Source organism: Triticum aestivum, chromosome 6B (assembly GCF_018294505.1).
Source record: "Triticum aestivum cultivar Chinese Spring chromosome 6B, IWGSC CS RefSeq v2.1, whole genome shotgun sequence".
Classification (NCBI taxonomy): domain Eukaryota; kingdom Viridiplantae; phylum Streptophyta; class Magnoliopsida; order Poales; family Poaceae; genus Triticum; species Triticum aestivum.
In genome coordinates this window covers 674,867,729-674,885,921 of record NC_057810.1, presented here as the reverse complement: position 1 = coordinate 674,885,921, position 18,193 = coordinate 674,867,729, and positions in this window count along the sequence as shown.

The following is an 18,193-nucleotide window of genomic DNA, read 5'->3' as shown; positions in this document are numbered from 1 at the left end:
GGCAGACAGAACCGCCTGCGACGACTGCACATGAGCAAGGCAAGAGAGGGAATCCGGAGAAAAGCCAGGACCATAAAGGTTGCACGGGCGATACAGGTTGCCTCGGCAAGGACCCTTGCCGAGGGCAGCCCCAGCAGTCCCGGCAAGATCCTTGCCGGGGCAGCTCGTCCACACCCACTGAGCGAGCCACCTTCAAGCCCACCGACGCTGAGCAGTCGCGTTGGGACGGGGTTCGGGAGGCACCTCCGTGGTGGCATGCAGATCTTTGTGAAGACATAAAATAATCAAGGTCAAATGGGGATAGGAAGGCAGTCGTCCCCACCGAAGAAACACACAGGATCCCTCGGCAAGGTCCTTGCCGGGGAAGCTGGCGTGCCGCGGCAAGACCCTAACCGGGCCACCCGGCAAGACCGTCGCCACACGTCCCGGCAAGGCCACCTCTATGCCCGCACCAGCCAGTTTCCTACTGCCATTCGTACGCAGCCACCAACCCAACCAGCTGGGCAGGCACCTGCATGGCAGCATGCAGACCTTTGTGGAGGCTCCACCACCACGCCACCTCAGCTGCCTGCCTGCCTACGTGGCACTGGATGCGTTGTTGGATGGGGCACGTGTCGAAGCCAGGAGGGGTGACAGACGGGACGGGCCTCACCCCCGTCCCCCAATAATGTGACGGACACCTAAGCCACGCATTTAATGCGTCTTGTCCGGTAATACTAGTGATAACCTTGCAACACTAAAGCACTTTCAACCTCCCGTGTGCCACTATGGCAACCTCTTTTGCCTATAAAAGGAGGCCCATGGCATACTGAGAAGGGATTCGGCTCTTTTGAACCTCACAGCATCCAGAGCTAGTTCAAGAGCTCAAGAACACTAATACAACCAGCACAGCAGGATCGTAGGGTTTTACGCATCTTTGCGGCCCAAACCTGGGTAAATCCTCTGTGTGCCATCGCCTAGTCCCGTTCTTCTCACGATTCCGCGCCCCGCAACGGCAGAAAGGATTCCAGTGATCCCATAGGTGTCGTTTCCCACCGACATCTTTGGCGCGCCAGGTAGGGGGAGGCGCTATTGCGAGAATCTGGGCTAGGGGTAGGCCTAGCAGTTCATCATTGCCGTGGCATCTGCGAAGAAGGCGACCAAGAGGGTGGCGCTGCCCGTTGGCGTGAAGGATGCCGAGGCGGCGGCGAAAGAGCTAAGTCATGCTAAACTTTGAGTTTTTATCCTTAAATATAGGGTTGTTTTCCTTGGCGGTTCTGCCTATGTATTGGAAACCTGTATGCGAAGGGGCCCTCCTGTGATAGGCAACGCCCTTGTTCTGTTTTGAGGCTGCTCAATAGTTCGAGCGGCTGCGTCAAGAGCGGCAGGGTAGCCTTCCGCCACCAGCTACGCTCTCGTTTCTAACTCGAGTCAAGCTCGACAGATCGGGCGTCCGTGATGGCAGCGGTAAGGTGCTTCGCCGACGGCAATCATGCCCGGTAGGCTAATGAGGATCCGTCCTCAGGGCGCCGCCGCGGGTTACGCGTGGGCAAGCTTACCCACTCGACGTAGGGCATACATACAAAGGAGAACCTAACCAAAGAATAACATGCATAGTTTTAGGGGTACTGCAGAGTCGTATTACATAAATTGCCACCGCGGTTCTAACTAAAGATAGCATTTGTCTTGGTCATGGACCTGCAGCGGCGGTAAGAAATAAGGTGCTCAGTCCCGGTGCTGGCCCTCCAACCTCTTGATTTTGTTGATGCGGCCGGGGATGGGCTAGATGCGCTCGTTGAGCGCTGCGGTGTCAGCATCCTCCGACAAGCTCTTCAGCACCGCTCCAAAGTCGAGGTCAGGATGCTAGTGCGCTATCTTGACGTGCACCTTCGTGATGACCCCCTGGCAAAGATTCCGGGATTCTTTGGCAAGGGAGGCCTCCCGGTTGGAGTGGAGTCACTCTAAGGCGCCAACGACCCTCTCAAAGTATATGGTCAGGCTGGCATTGGGGCTCAAGTTCGCTTCCGGGGCATACTCCATGCCCGACACCCCCATAATGGCAAGCTGGTCGATGACCGAGTTTGCGACGGTGGCAATGTGCTCAAGCCAGCGTTTCTCGTCCGCCTTGTGATCCTTGAGGTTGGCGGTCTCATTCTTCAGCAGCTGCTTCTCCGTCTCCAGCTCCTTTGTCAGGAGTCCCTCCCGGGTCAAGGCCCCCGACAACATCTCCTCGAGGTCTCCCAGCTTCTTCTTGAGATCTTTGATGGAGGCATTGGCCTCGGAGAGCTCTCCAGACTTGCCAACGATCTCGCTCTGCGCCTTTGTCAGGGTGCGGTTGAGCGTGTCCTTCTCCTGGGACAGCTTCAGAGTTTGATCCTCCAGCTCCTTCACCCTGCCGGCGTGAGCGTGAGCCAGGGCGTTGATTGCCTCCTGATACCTCCGCTCCAGCTCCTGGGTCCACTGTAGGACAAGCTTGTCCACTTCTTCATCTTTGCCGCGAAGAATGATGGCAAGTTTCTCCTTGCGCGTGGCAAGCTCCTCCTCCTGGGTCTTCAGGGCGGCCTCATGCTGGGACCGTATGGCTGCGGCCTCATCGGCCAGCCTCTTCGCAGTCTCCTGGGCCTTCTCGATGTCGGCCAGCCTCATGGTGAGCTCCAGGTCGAGCCTAGCCAGTTTGCCCTGAGCGGCCTTCAGCTCGTCCTGAGCCTAGCGCCACCAACCTTGTGCCTCAGCGACACGCTCCTCAAAATCTGCCTCCACATTCTCCACCACCGCCGTCTTGGACCTGGCCTTGTCCAGGCGAGTGCGGTGGAGAGCCTGGAATTTCCGGATGCTGGCACCCATGGCCCGAAGCAGCCGCTCCTCCTAGGAGCCATCGCCATCGACGCTCGTCTCATCGATGACGTCAAGACCGGCGCCGACGAGCACCTCGTTGTCAAATAGTTCCCCCTCGACGGGGGCCCTGAAGCTTGACGCGCCTGGAAGGTGTATGAAGAGGTCATCGCCCACCTTCAGGTACTTGCCGGAGCCAGAGGCGGCGGAGGAGGAGGGCTGGTCGTCGACCACTGCCTCCTCGGCAGTGGCCTTGCCGATTCCCTCGGTGGGTCCCTTGTTGGGCTCTTCGGGACGCTCCTTGTCGGAGCCTTTAGTGGGCCCCTTGGCGGCGTCCTCGGAGGCGTCCCTGGTGCTCTCCTCGGCAGCAATCTTCTCCGCCTCCGCCGCGGCCTCCGCGGCGACATACTCGATGGTGGTGTCGACGTCCTCCGAAGAAGGGCCTGGACACCAAGAAAGAGATGGGGTGGAGCCAAGATCGAAAGCCGGTTAGGAAAAGTGGAAAATAAGAATGTAAAAGAAGAAGAAGAAGAAAAACGGGTAGCCTACCTGTGCTAGGCCGAGGGGCGGAAGCTTTTTCCCCGCCAAGATCCGGCGCCGAATGGAAGCCACCAACGCCTGTGTTCTCCTCCTCCTCCTCCGTGTGCATGGCCTCGTGGCTTGGTGCCCTTGCCGTGGACGCCCCTCGGGGTGCCGTGGTTGACGGGGGAGGCACGATAGGAGAAGCCGTTCGTGGCTCCCTTTGGTGTTGCTCCCCCTGCACCCACGGCATGGTTAGCACTGAAGCATCACGCATAACTCACGTTGATGGAGGGCAGGTGATGGACTCACGCTGTGGGCTGGACCGGGGGCTGCTGTCCGGGCCGCTCGACACCACCACTGGCGTGCCGAAGGTGCTTGCCGGGGGCTGGCTACTCGCCGACGTCTGGGCCCTCTTCATCCTCTAGGCCAGCATCTCCACATCCCCGCAAAATGAAGGCAAGTGAGTAACACTATCGGGAGATGTGCGAGGAATGAGGGAGGAAAGTAGAGGCTTACTCGTCATTTCCTTCCTCCTCCTCCTCCTCCTGCTCTGGTGCCTTCCTTTTCCTCGTCGGGCTGGGTGACCCGGGGTATCTGTCCGGGCTGAGGGGCCAGAATTCAAAGGTAACCCCCACGCCAACGCCTACAGGCGGCGAGGAAGGCGGTGGCGTCTGAGCCCGCCTGAACGACGAGGAAGTAGGTGTCTTCCTCCTCACTGCCTCGGCTTTCGCCGCCTTCTTCGTCACAGAAGCCCTCGTCTGGTGCATCTCCGCTGCCTGCGCCAGCCGCAGCTGCGCGGCCTGGCCAGGGCGAACCTGCTCGCCGGAGGCAGCCCGCCAGATCTCGCCCCCTCTCGGTGGCCAGAGGGACGGAGGCTGCAATCTCCTCCTCCTCATCTTCTTCGAAGCCCCGTCGATGACATCCTCGACAAGGAGGGCCCTGCAGCCGGCACCGCTGGCCTCCCCAGCGGCCGCCGCCCCCCTGGAGAGATCCTCCTCCCCCGCTTCTGTCGCGGCACTGTCCATCGTGCTGCCGGCGCTGCCGGCTTCCACGGCAAGCCTCGCCTCCCGCAACCTGCGGGCGATGTAGTCCAACTCCACCTGAGAAGTGTCCTGGACGAGCCACGGCTCGTCGGTGACATACGCCTCATGCAAGGTGTCGAAAAACTGCTGCACCCTAAGCTCCTCAGGCTCGACCCAGCTCAGATCAAGGCCATGCGCATTAAAAAGCGGCATCATGGCGATGATATCCGACTGACGAGAGTTGTTACTGAGCGGGACTTCTCCCGTCGGCAACTTGAAGACGGGCTCCTTGTCCACCTTGCCGGCCTTCGTGGCAGCTCTTGCCACCTTGCCGGACCGCTCTACCTTGCCCTCTTCATTAACCTCGAGCTGGAAGATTTGCTGGCAAAGATGAGCATGCCTCAGCACTGTCAGGTTATGGTCGAGGCCGGGGCGGAGCCGCATGATATTAGCAGCGTTCACAAAAAGCCAGGCTGGCCTCCCCTTATCGTGCAGAGGGGCAATCCGGCGACAGATGAAGTCCGCACCGATCATCTCGAGGGTGAGCCCGGCCCGGGTGAGACTGAGGATCCTGGTGGTGGTGATCGTGAGATTCTCGTCGTTGACGTCGACGTCACCCCAGTCCTTTCCACGGACCGGCGCCACCTGACGAACCTCATAGAACGCCGGTGGATTCTCCTCCTTGATAGAACACCACCGTCCCCACCACTCTTCCCACCTCTCCTTCATGGCACCATCCGGGTATGCTCCTTTGGCCCTTGGGATCAAAGCACGCTGCCAGTGATGGCGCCTCCCTTTTGGATCCGGGGGGAGAAATAGTGGCGGAAGAGCGCCGTGCTGGGATGGACCCCGACGTAGCCCTCGCAAAGGTGTGCGAAAAGGGCCATACACACCACGGCATTTGGGGTGAAGTCCAGGAGGTAGAAGCCGAAGGTGTACATGATATCCTTGAAGAAATCAGAGAAAGGGGGACAGAGCCCACAGGAGAAGTAGTCGACGAAGAAAGGGTACCGATTTGGGGAAGACCCTGCACTAGCAGGGGACGACGCATGTTGCCGGATGCCTCGTCGTCTATCCCCCCGTATTCACACCCCACAGGACCTTGAAGTAGTCCCGGAGCATGGGCACGTCGACCGTCGAGGGGAAAAGGGTGAACTGCGCCCATCGCTCCACGAGCACGCTCTCCGACGGCTCCGCCGTGCCGGCATCCTTGGCTACCCCCTTTCCTTTGGAGGATTTGGGTGCCATTGCGGTCGCGGAAAGCAGGGGATGGCAGAAGCGTGTTGGCGATGAGCAGAAGCAGAGGGCTCGAGGAAGAAGAAAGGGGGCGGTGGTTTCCAGATGGAGGGAGGCGCGGGAAAGGGGAAAAGTGAGCAGCGCGCCCGCGGTTATTCCTTTTATGGGGAAAACGCGGGCCGCCTCCTCTCCCATTAACTGTGATGCGACGCATGCATGCGGTCGCCACCCCACACATGCCCCCCCATGTCATGCACGTGCATGACCCCCACGTCGCACGTTCAATGTAGGTCGTGGGGAAGCACAGCAGGTGGAACAGTGGCCACGGTAAAATCCGCCTCAACTGCCCACGCACCGTTTTGGGCCTGGCCCAACAACGCGCTGCGCCTATGTGTGACCTAGGCACGGGGGCTCCTGTCGGTGTACAAAAGTAGGGGCCTAGATTTTGACCCCTTTACTTGTGCACGGGCAGTCAGAGCCGCCTGCCATGACCGCACATGAGCAAGGCAAGAGAGGGAAGCCGGAGAAAATCCAAGACCACAAAGGTAGCACGGGCGATACAGGTTGCCCCTGCAAGGACCCTTGTCGAGGGCATCCCCGGCAAGATCCTTATCGGGGAAGCTCATCCACACCCACTGAGTGAGCCACCTTCGAGCCCATCGACGCTGAGCACTCACGTCGGGACGGGATTCGGGAGGCACCTCCGTGGTGGCATGCAGATCTTTGTGAATACATAAAACAATCAAAGTCAAATGGGGATAGGAAGGCAGCCGTCCCCACCGAAGAAACCCACAGGATCCCCCGGCAAGGTCCTCGCCGGGGAAGCCGGCGCGCCGCGGCAAGACCCTTGCTGGGCCACCCGGCAAGACCGTCGCCAAGCGTCCCGGCAAGGCCACCGCCAGGCCCGCACCAGCCAGTTTCCTATTGTCGTTCGTACGCAGCCGCCAACCCAACCAGCTGGGCAGGCACCTGTGTGGCAGCATGCAGAACTTTGTGGAGGCTCCACCACCACGCCACCTCAGCTGCCTGCCTGCCTACGTGGCACTACATGCGTTGCTGGCCGGGGCACATGGCGAAGCCAGGAGGGGCGACGACGGACGGGGCGGGCCTCACCCCGTTCCCTAATAATGTGACAGACACCTAAGCCCCGCATTTAATGCATCGTGTCCTCTAATACTAGCGATAACCTCGCAACACTGTAGCACTTTCCACCTCCTGTGTGCCACTGTGGCAGCCCCTTTCGCCTATAAAAGGAGGCCCATGGCATACTGAGAAGGGATTTGGCTCTTTGGAACCTCAGAGCACCCAGAGCTAGTTCGAGAGCTCAAGAACACTAATACAACCACCACGTCCCGAATCGTAGGGTTTGACGCATCTTTGCGGCCCGAACCTGGGTAAATCCTCTGTGTGCCATCCCCTAGTCCCGCTCTTCTCACGATTCCACTCCCCACAACTGCAGAAGGGATTCCAGTGATCCCATAGGTTTCGTTTCCCACCGACAAGAAACTTCCAAGTTAAGTTTTTCATCATAAGATTGCATCAAGGCATCAACGATATGCTTCGTAAAAGCTTTATTTTGACTATAAGCACGAGGAGAATTCAACACGGATTGCAACAAGGAAATACAATCTACTAAAGAACAATTATCATAATTAAATTCCTTGAAATCCAAGATAGTGGGTTCAATGCTATTTAAAGTCTTGACCTCTCCAATCCCACTTTTACCAAATTTAGCATCAAGATCTAAAAACTCTGAATCATTGGGACACCTTTTAACTAAAGTTGACTCATCTCCATTCCCATCATTATTAAGATTCATATTTCAACACAAAGAATTAATTGGGGACACATCAATAAGTTTTAGATCTTCATCATTATTTTCATGGAAACTAAAAGAACACTCTTTTACAAAGCAATCTTTCTTAGCACGCAATCTAGCGGTTCTTTCTTTGCACTCATCAATGGAAATTCTCACAGCTTTGATAGGCTCATTGATATCATGCTTAGGACGAGTAGATCTAAGTTTCAAAGAATCAACATCAAGCGAAAGTATATCAATGTTCCTAGCCAAATCATCAACTTCAAGCAATTTTTCTTCGAGCAAAGCATTAAAATTCGTTTGAGAGATCATAAATTCTTTAACACTATTCTCAAAATTAGAGGGCATCTTATTAAAATTACCATAAGAATTATTGGAGGAATTTAATTATTAGAGGAATTACTACGAAACGGTCTATGATTAAAGTTTCCTCTATAAGCATTGTTACCAAAATTATTCCTACCAACAAAATTCACATCCATAGATTCATTATTATTCTCAACAAAAGTAGTCAAAGGCATATCATTGGGATCAATAGGAGCACTCTTAGTAGCAAACAATTTCATAAGTTCATCCATCATTCCATTTAAAACATTAATTTCTTCTACAACATGCACTTTTTTACTATTAGATCTTTCGGTGTGCCATTAAGAATAATTAGCCATAATGTTATCAAGGAGTTTAGTAGCTTCTCCTAAGGTGATTTCCATAAAAGTGCCTCCCGCAGCCGAATCTAAAAGATTTCTAGAAGCAAAATTCAATCCGGCATAAATTTTTTGTATGATCATCCATAAATTCAAACCATGAGTAGGGCAATTGAGAATCATTAATTTCATTCTTTCCCAAAATTGGGAAACATGCTCATGATCAAGTTGTTTAAAATTCATAATATCGTTCCTAAGAGAGATGATCTTAGCGGGAGGAAAATACTTAGAGATAAAAGCATCTTTGCACTTATTCCACGAATCAATACTATTCTTAGGCAAATACGAAAACCAAACTTTAGCATGATCTCTAAGTGAAAACGGAAATAACTTAAATTTAACAATATCATTATTTGTATCTTTCTTCTTTTGCATCTCACACAAATCAACAAAGTTGTCTAGACGGGTAGCGGCATGTTCACTAGGAAGGCCGGAGAATTGATCTTTCATAACAAGATTCAACAAAGAAGCATTGGAAAAGTCACACAATTTGGTATTATCTTGCTCCATCGCGACAAGCAATCCAACACACAAGCAAACAAAAAGGCAAGCGAAAGAGAGAACAGATTGGGAAAGAGAGGGCAAATAAAATGACAAGGGTGAAGTGGGGGAGAGGAAAATGAGAGGCAAATGGAAAATAAGGTAATGCGAGGGAGATGAGTTTGTGATGGGTACTTGGCATGTCTTGACTTGAGCGAAGACCTCCCCGGCAACGGCGCCAGAAATCCTTGTTGCTACGTCTTGAGCTTGCGTTGTATTTCCCTGAAGAGGAAAGGGTGATGCAACAAAGTAGCGTAAGTATTTCCCTCAGTTTTTGAGAACCAAGGTATCAATCCAGTAGGAGGCTCCTCAGAAGTCCCATGCACCTACACAAACAAACAAGAACCTCGCAACCAACGCAATAAAAGGGTTGTCAATCCCTTCATGGCCACTTGCGATAGTGAGATCTGATAGAGATAATATGATAAGATAAATATATTTTTGGTATTTTATGATATAGATTTGAAAATTAAAGATGCAAATAAAAGTAGATGGTAAACTTATATGATAAAAGATAGACCCAGGGGCCATAGGTTTCACTAGTGGCTTCTCTCAAGATAGCATAAGTATTACGGTGGGTGAACAAATTACTGTCGAGCAATTGATAGAAAAGCGAATAATTATGAGATTATCTAGGCATGATCATGTATATAGGCATCACGTCCATCACAAGTAGACCGACTCCTGCGTGCATCTACTACTATTAATCCACACATCAACCGCTATCCAGCATGCATCTAGAGTATTAAGTACATAAAGAACAGAGTAACACATTAAGAAATATGACATGATGTAGAGGGATAAACTCATGCAATATGATATAAACCCCATCTTTTTATCCTCGATGGCAACAATACAATACGTGCCTTGCTGCCCCTGCTGTCACTGGGAAAGGACACCGTAAGATTGAACCCAAAGCTAAGCACTTCTCCCATGGCAAGAAAGATAAATCTAGTAGGCCAAACCAAACTGATAATTCGTAGAGACTTTCAAAGATAACTTAATCACACATAGAATAATTCAGAGTAGATTCAAATATTTCTCATAGATAATTTGATCATAATCCCACAATTCATCGGATCTCGACAAACACACCGAATAGATCTCCAAGAAGATCGAGGAGAACTTTGTATTGAGATTCAAAGAGAGAGAAGAAGCCATATAGCTAATAACTATGGACCCGAAGGTCTATGGTAAACTGCTCACAACTCATCGGAAGGGCCTTGGAGATGATGTAGAGGCCCTCCATGGTCGATTCCACCTCCGACGGAGCGCCGGCGAAGACTCCAAGATGGGATCTCGCGGATACAGAAGGTTGCGTCGGTGGTAATATTTTTTCGTGGTGCTCCTAGATGTTTTCCGGGTACATGGGTATATATAGGAGGAATAAGTAGGTCGGTGGATGCTCGAGGGGCCCACGAGGGTGGGGGGTGCACCGGGCACCCTTGTGGCCACCTCCTCTATAGCTTGACGTCCACTCCAAGTCCCCTGGATCTCGTTTGTTCCAAAAAGACGCTCCCGAAGGTTTCATTCCGTTTGGACTCTGTTAGATATTCCTTTTCTTCGAAACACTGAAATAGGCAGAAAAATAGCAATTCGGGCTGGGCATCCGGTTAGTAGGTTAGTCCCAAAAATGATATAAAAGTTTAAAATAAAGCCCATAAACATCCAAAATGGGTAATATAATAGCATGGAACAATAAAAAATTATAGATATGTTGGAGACGTATCACTACTCCAGGTAGCTATAGCGGTTTTATGAAGAAACCGCTACTGCTATCATGACTAGCTATAACTCTTTTCTCAGAAAAGCGCTTCTGCTGTAACCTGTACCTCTATAGCAGTTTTTTTGTTTGTTTCCTTCTATTTTCTTTTCCTTTATTTTCTCTCACTTTTTTTTCCGAGAGCAGTGAACGAAGGGAAGATGATATATATTGCATCATTTGACGGTTAAGTATGTATACAAAATAGGAACATATATATTACATCATTGGACCCATGCATAATAATGGCTAAGTGTCTATACAAAATAGCAACATATATATTACATCATTTGACCGATGATATACGGTTCCTCAGCGTTGACGTTTTCGGTTTTGTGTGAGCTTCTTTCCGTTCTTGTTTGTTGAAGAATAGTTGAGCCCCTCATTGTGACTTTTCCTTTTCCATGGAGTACGATTTTTCTTAGGTAATGTAGTATTGATTCTTCTTTTGACGTATACTTCATCATCATCGCCATCTTCCCTCATTGGGTTGCCGTACTGGTCGTAGTCTTCCTCGTTGGCGACTCCATCCATTCCAATGATGGTCCTTTTGCCTCTCCTTACAACAACACGGCTGGGATTGCGCGGGTCGGTTATGAAGAAGCATTGTGTCACGTGCTTAGCGTGTACCCATGGCTCGTTTGTTGCAATAGCGTTTACGGTAGGGCTCTTCGCATCGGGTATAGTCATGGTAGTGAAATACCGGTTTTCTCTTTTGACATTCTTAGCCCATCTGACACGGAACATCGTCGTGTTGTGCAGTCCAAAGTAGTCAAGATCCCAGATCTCCCCGACCCTTCCATAAAATCTATCAGTTGCGTCGTTGTCGCTGCCGGTCCTGCATTCCATCGTCACGCCTGAGTTCTTACCATCACTCTCCATATGTTTGGCCTCAGTGTAGAACGTGTATCTATTGATATCGTATGCCTGATAGGTTACGAGGTTGGGCGAGGGGCCATGTGCTAAGGCGTATATGAGCAATCCGTCCATAGAGCCCTCCTCCGGGGGATTAGAAATAATAAGCTTTTTGAACCAATGTAGGAAAGTGGAGTTGTGCTCTCTAGTAACTTCGGCGCCTATCCTGCATACCCCTGATCACGATAGTTCTTTGCGATAATTTCTTTCTGCAGTGCCACGAAAGGATCTACCTCGTCTCGGTGTTGTAGCACTACAAAGTTTGCTCTGTCAAAGTCATTGTGTTGATCTGAGTATAACACGTGCAGTTCCCTGCGACCGTTGGAGTGACCTTCTCCTTCGAGCCTCCCATCGTGCTTGTTAACGGGCAAACCAACACCAACACCAGGCGGCTGGTCTGCGCAATATAGAAAATTCTCGCAGAAAGATATGCACTCTTGTGTTAGATAGCCCTGGACGATGCTTCCATCCGGACCGGACATGTTACGAATGAGTCCTTTGATGATCCCATTCATCCTCTCAAACGGCATCATGTTGTGCAGGAATGACGACCCCGGGTCTATTATGTCATCCACAATATGGACGCACAGATGCACCATCACGTCAAAGAACGGGAAGTACATCTGAAGCTCATTCGGTGTCACAACAATATCTTCCTGTAGGCTTCGGGGCTGCTTCACACTGATCGACTTTTGAGAGATGACGTCAAAAAAATTGCAGAGACCAATAAGCGTGTCACGGGCGTGCTTGTCCATTATCCCTCTAAGGGCAACAGGTAGTATCTGCGTCATCATCACATGATAGTCATGGGACTTCATCCCACTGAACCTTTTCTTGTCCGTGTCTAGATATCTGCTTATCTTTCCACAGTAACTAGAACTAACTTTGACTCTGGTAAGGAACTTAAAGAATTGATCGATCTCAACCTGACTTAAGGTGAAGCAAGAAGGGGGGGAGGCAATAATACTCTTCCTTTATTTTCTTGCCCTTCTTCTCCCGCGCCTCTGTCTCTGTCTCTGTCTCGTCTGACTTTTTACGGGGCGGGATGTGCAGATCTTCCCTGATATTCAAATCTTGCAAGTCTTTTCTTTCCTTCGACCCATCCTTGGTCTTATCTGGCATGTTAATCAGTGTCGCAAGCAAGCTCTCAAGGACATTCTTATAGATATGCATTTGATCAAGGCAATAAGGTGTATCGAGTTTGTGCTAGTACTCCAAGTCCTAGAACACAAACCTCATCTTCCATAACTTCAGCAGCGGTTCCGACGCCTTTTTCATCGTCTTTCCCGGCGCGGGGCACTGCTTCCAGTTTTTCAATAGCTCATCAATTTTGGCGCAGCTCCACTTACGTGGAGGTCCACGATGCTCAGCTTGACCATTGAATAGATCTCCACGGTTTCTCCATGGGTCATCTGGTTCGAGCCATCTTCAATGCCCCATGTACACGATTTTCCCGGACCCACCATCTTTCCTGGACGTTAGCTGCTGACACTACAAACAAAGACACATCCGTGACATTTTGGGCCAAACGAATTTTTTCTGTCATACTTATGACACTTCTATGACGATAATTGTGACAAAACCCGGTATCATCATACATGTGATGGGCTCCTACTTCTATGATAGAAAGTCATGACAGAAAATGGGCTTTCCATGACGCAGCTGCATGACATTCTTTGGGCCGTCCATGACGAGAAAGACCGTGGTAGAAGCGAGGACGAGGAAAATTTCGGCGAGTTCCCGGTTACGGTGGGTGGTCGGGGCCCGAGCGATGCGCGTTTCTTTCCCACACGTACGCGCGTGTGTGCGAGGCATTGGGCTCTAACTGAACCCGAGCGAGGCGTCACCTAACTGAACCCGAGCAATTGCAATTCCTTCACTACTGCTGCTAACTAAAGCCAATCAATGATGCCTTTGGATGAACAGTGAGCATTGCGGGAGGGGGGGGGGTTGGAAGAACAATGAGCGGTGGGCGTGGATGAACAGGACCCCGTGGTGTTGCCTCTGGATGAACAGGACTCCGATTGATCGAGCCGGTTGGGGCTAGATGAACAAGACCCCGTGGAGGGCTGGATGAATAGGACGACCCCGTGGAGGGTTGGATGAACAGTAGAACGTGGAGGCGTGGTTGAACAAGGGCCGGTGGAAAGGGTTGTTTGAACAGTAGCCGGTGGAGTAGCACGCGGTGGAGGCTAGATGAACAGGAGCCCATGGATAAACAGTCGCAGGTGGAGGCTGGAGGAGGTTGACAGTGGATGAACAGTAGCCCGTGGAGGATGGAGGAGGTCGGTGGTGGAGATGAACAGTATCCCGCGGAGTCCCGTTTTGCAGTATGCCACACCCCTCCCGATGAACAGGACCCCTGTTTCGACCGTAGCGCTCCAACACAAGTCTGTTTCATCCGTTTTGCGGTACGCCATAGCCCTCCCGATCAATAGGACCCTGTTTCGACCGTAGGAGGTCCAACACAAATCCGTTTCCTCCATGTTACGGTACGCCAGACTCCTCCCGTTGAATAGGATCCCGTTTCGAACATGGCCGGTCGAACGCAAGGCCGTTTCCTCCATTCTACGGTACGCCAGGCCTTGTTTCCATTGCCTGTTCCGTCCAAGCCCTCCCGATGAACACGATGATGCATTCTGTTCCTCCATTTTGCGGTACGCCAGACCCCTCCCGATGAACAGGATCCTGTTTCGAACGTGGCCGGTCAAACACAAGGCCGTTTCCTATGTTCTGCGGTACGCCAGGCCTCGTTTCCATCGCCTATTCCGTCCAAGCCCTCCCTATCAACACCACGACGCATTCCGTTCCGACCCAACCGGTTGGCTCCCACGCGTTCCGTTGCCTCCCGATGAACACGACGCATTCCGTTCCCTCCCCATGAACACGAGAACGATGTTGTTTCTCCATTCCGACCCAGCCATGTACAGGAGCCTTGGCCATACGTATGCGCGAGTAGGCGTTCAAGACCCTGCCCGTATGTACATATGTGGCCGTATATTCTTTCTTGCACCATGGCCGATGTACGTACGTGTACATGGTACATGCGCGCCTCTACTACGACACGTGCGCGCCTCTACTATGACACGTGTGTGCCTCTACATCCACCAGTATATACGTACACGTTTGCGACAAGAATGACAACGCTACATACGCTTCGACCATGTGGGTCCCGACTGTCAGGCACTTCCTTGCGTGCGAAGATGTAGCTGGTGGGTCCCAACAGTTAGGGAGGCGAATCATTTTTTTTGCCCGGACGCACTTCCTTGTGTGCGAAGATGTAGCTCGTGGGTCCTAGCAGTCAGGGGGCGAATCAATTTTTTTGCCCGGACGCACTTCCTTGCAGGCGAAGGTGTAGCTGGTGGGTCCTAGCAGTCAGGGGGGAAACTTTTTTTCATGAAATATGGTGGCCAATCCGGTGGGTCCCTGCTGTCAGGTCGAGGAATAATTATTTTGCGCGTAATAAGGAGGCACTTCCTTGCGGCCACCGTGGACACAGCTGTCAGCCTCTCCACGTACAGTACTCTTCCGATGGAAGTCATTCCTTGACCACGTTGACCACGCCGCGCGGAGAGCACCATGGTGGTGGACGACGGTGAGGCCTAGAAAGGGGACGACAAGGAGCCGGGGAAGACGCGGCAGTGGAAGCCCGCTCGGAGAGGAGTACGAGGGTTCACTGGTTCGGCTGCGGTGTGAGGCTGCCGTCGCCGTAGGGCCTGGCCAGCGGTGAGGCCTCCGCGGTAGCACAGCCGGCGAGAGGCAGGAGCATGCGGCACGACCGGCGCTGCTTCGGGGCGGCTGGAGCAAGAAGACCAGAGGTTGAAGAAGCACTACGACAGTTGGATGCACATTATACGGTCACTGGAGCTAGAATCGTTCATATTGACTAAGTTGACAAAGCCCCCCGTCCCTGTCAAATTAGTAGGCCCACAAGTCAGCCTCCCACCAAGGTGGGTCCCAGCTAGCCGGGGGAGTATTCATTTTTTTGTGCGTAATAAGGAGGCACTTCCGGTGGGTCCGAGCTGATAGCGGGGTTAACGTTTTTTCGTGAAATACGGTGGCCCGTCCGGTGGGTCCCAGCAGTCAGGGGAAACGTTTTTTTTGCAAAATACTGGTGGCCTGTGTGATGGGTCCCTGCTGTCAGGTGGAGGAATAATTATTTTCCGCGTAATAAGGAGGCACTTCCTTGCGGCTACCGTGGACCCAGCTGTCAGCCTCTCCACGTACAGTACTCTTCCGATGGAAGTCGGTCATTGACCACATTGACCCTGCCGCGCCGAGAGCACCATGGCGGCGAACGATGGCAAGGCCTAGCAAGGGGACGACGCGGAGCCGGGGAAGACGCGACAGTGGATGCCCATGCAGAGAGGAGTACGAGTGTTCACTTGTTCGGCTGCGGTGTGAGGCTGCCGTCGCCGCAGAATAACAGGGGGTGTGGGTGCGTGGAGGGATGGCCTGGCCAGTGGTGGGAGTAGTATGGGGGCGGTGAGGCCTCCGCGTAGCACAGCCGGCCACGGGAGGCAGGAGCAGGTGGCACGACCGGTGCTGCTTTGGGCGGCTGGAGCAAGAATTCCAGAGGTTGAATAAGCACTATGGCCGTTGGATGGACATCACACGGTCACTGGAGTATTGACTTAGTTGACAAATCCCTCCATCCCCGTCAACTTAGTAGGCCCACAAGTCAGTCCCCAACAACATGGTGGGTCCCAACTAGCAGGGGGTATTCATTTTTTGGGCGTAATAAGGAGGCACTTCCTTGCGTGCGAAGATATATCAGGTCGGTCCAACCTATCAGCGGGGGGAATGTTTTTTTCACAAAATACAGAGGCCTTCCTGTGGGTCCTAGCTGTCAGGTGGAGGAATCATTATTTTTCGCGTAATAAGGAGGCATTTCCTTGCGTGCGGCCGTGGACCCAGCTGTGAGCCTCTCCACATACAGTCCACTTCCGATGGATGTCGTTCATTAACCACGTTGACCAGGCCGCGCCGAGAGCACCAGGGTGGTGGTCGACGGCGAGGCCTAGGAAGGGAACGCAAGGAGCCAAGGAATACTCGGCAGTTGTTTCCCACACGGAGGAGTACATGGGTTTACTGGTTCGTGTGCCGTCCCCGGAGAATAACAACATGTGTGGGTGAGTAGAGGGATGGCTAGGCCAGCGATGGGAGTACGGTGGGGCCGTGAGGCCTGCGCGGTAGCATAGCCGCCCGCAGGAGGAGGGAGCAGGCAGTCCTGCCGGCGCTTGTTTGAGCGGCTGGAGCATGAAGAGCAGAGATTGAAGAAGCACGACAGCCATTGGATGGACATCCAACACTCAGTGTTCTCGTGTGTTGACTAAGTTGACAGGGCGTTGCATGTGCGCCAACCTTTTTTTATGAAAGCATACGCGTCAACCTGTAGTAGGCGCACAAGTCAACCTCAAATCTGTGGAAAACAGCATACAACCCATCTGCCATTATTTCTAATAATGTACAACCCATTTGCTAATTCTTAACAATTTTTTTGGAGCCCATCTTCTTATTGTTAGCATTACACCCCATATTTTGGACACAGTTAAAAAGTATACGAAATTTTGCATATTTCGTTGCGGTCAACTGTTTTTAATCCAGAAATATCGATTCACATTCAAACTATTTTGCAAAAAAAATTTATATAAATATAAAATCCAAATAATTGTCCACGCATAAAAATCAATCGAATTTAAAATCTTCTAATGAAAAGAAACTGAAACTAATTCCCAGTTTGATGTGTTTTAAAAATGTATAGCCCATTTCTGGGCAAACCGAATGAAAGTCTCCTCGTCTTGAAAGATTGCAGCCCAGCAGGGCTGATAAAGCAAGTAGGCCTTGTTTGGGTATTTCTTTAACAAAAATAGAACTGTGCTAGCCATTTTCAGCAAGAAAAAAATACAACTGGGCTCATGATGTGGTAAACATAAATAAAACCCTGGCTAGATGGGCCACAGCCCCCGCACAGCCCCGTTGTTACCCTGATCCGTCGCTAAAACTAGTATAAATAACAACTGCTTATTCCTCAAAAAAAACTGCGCGACCTGTTGGGTCCCTGGTGTCAGCCGCTCTTAGTGTAATTCTCTCGTTTATTGACTACGTTGACAATGGCGTGAGCCCCATATGTCCAACCATTAGGAGGAACCATATTTTTGGGCTTCTAATGTAGAGGCACTTGCTTGCGTACTGCCATGATGCTGGTGGGTCCCTACTGTCATCCTGTCCACGTACAGTCATCTCCTTGTTCCTCTCAGTTGTTGACGACGTTGACAACGCAAGAGGGCGGCGCACAATGCACGGCGAGCGAACAAAGGCCGCAAGGCGGAGGACGATAGCGAGGCCACGGACGTGGGTCAAGTCGCAAGCGAAGGGGAGTACGAGGGTTGACTGGTTTGGGCGCGGGTCCGTGTTGGGGCTGACATCGCCGGAGAATAACAGGACGTGTGGGGGAATAGAGGGAGGGACTGGCCAACGTTGGAGGGTACGTACGGTAGGGCAGCAGAGGCGCAGCCAGCCATGGGAGGCGAGAGCAGGCAGGGCCGACTGGGTGGTTTGGTTTGGGCGGGTGGAGGAAGAAGAAGACAAGAGATAGAACATACACGATAGATGTTGGATGTCAATCCAACGGCTAGTAGGCAGAATCATTTGTTGACTGGCTAGCAAGTCGACACCACCTTGGATAGGCTATTTCCTCGCGGGTCCCAAATGTCAGAATCCAAATCTGTCGCGGTCATGTAACCTCTCCTCTGAAAATTTACAGCCCATTTCATGTGCTAGTTCGAAATAAGTTTGTGGGTGCTGGTGGGGGCTAATCATTTGGCTTCTGTAATGCACAATGTGCTCAAGCAGCCGGCGA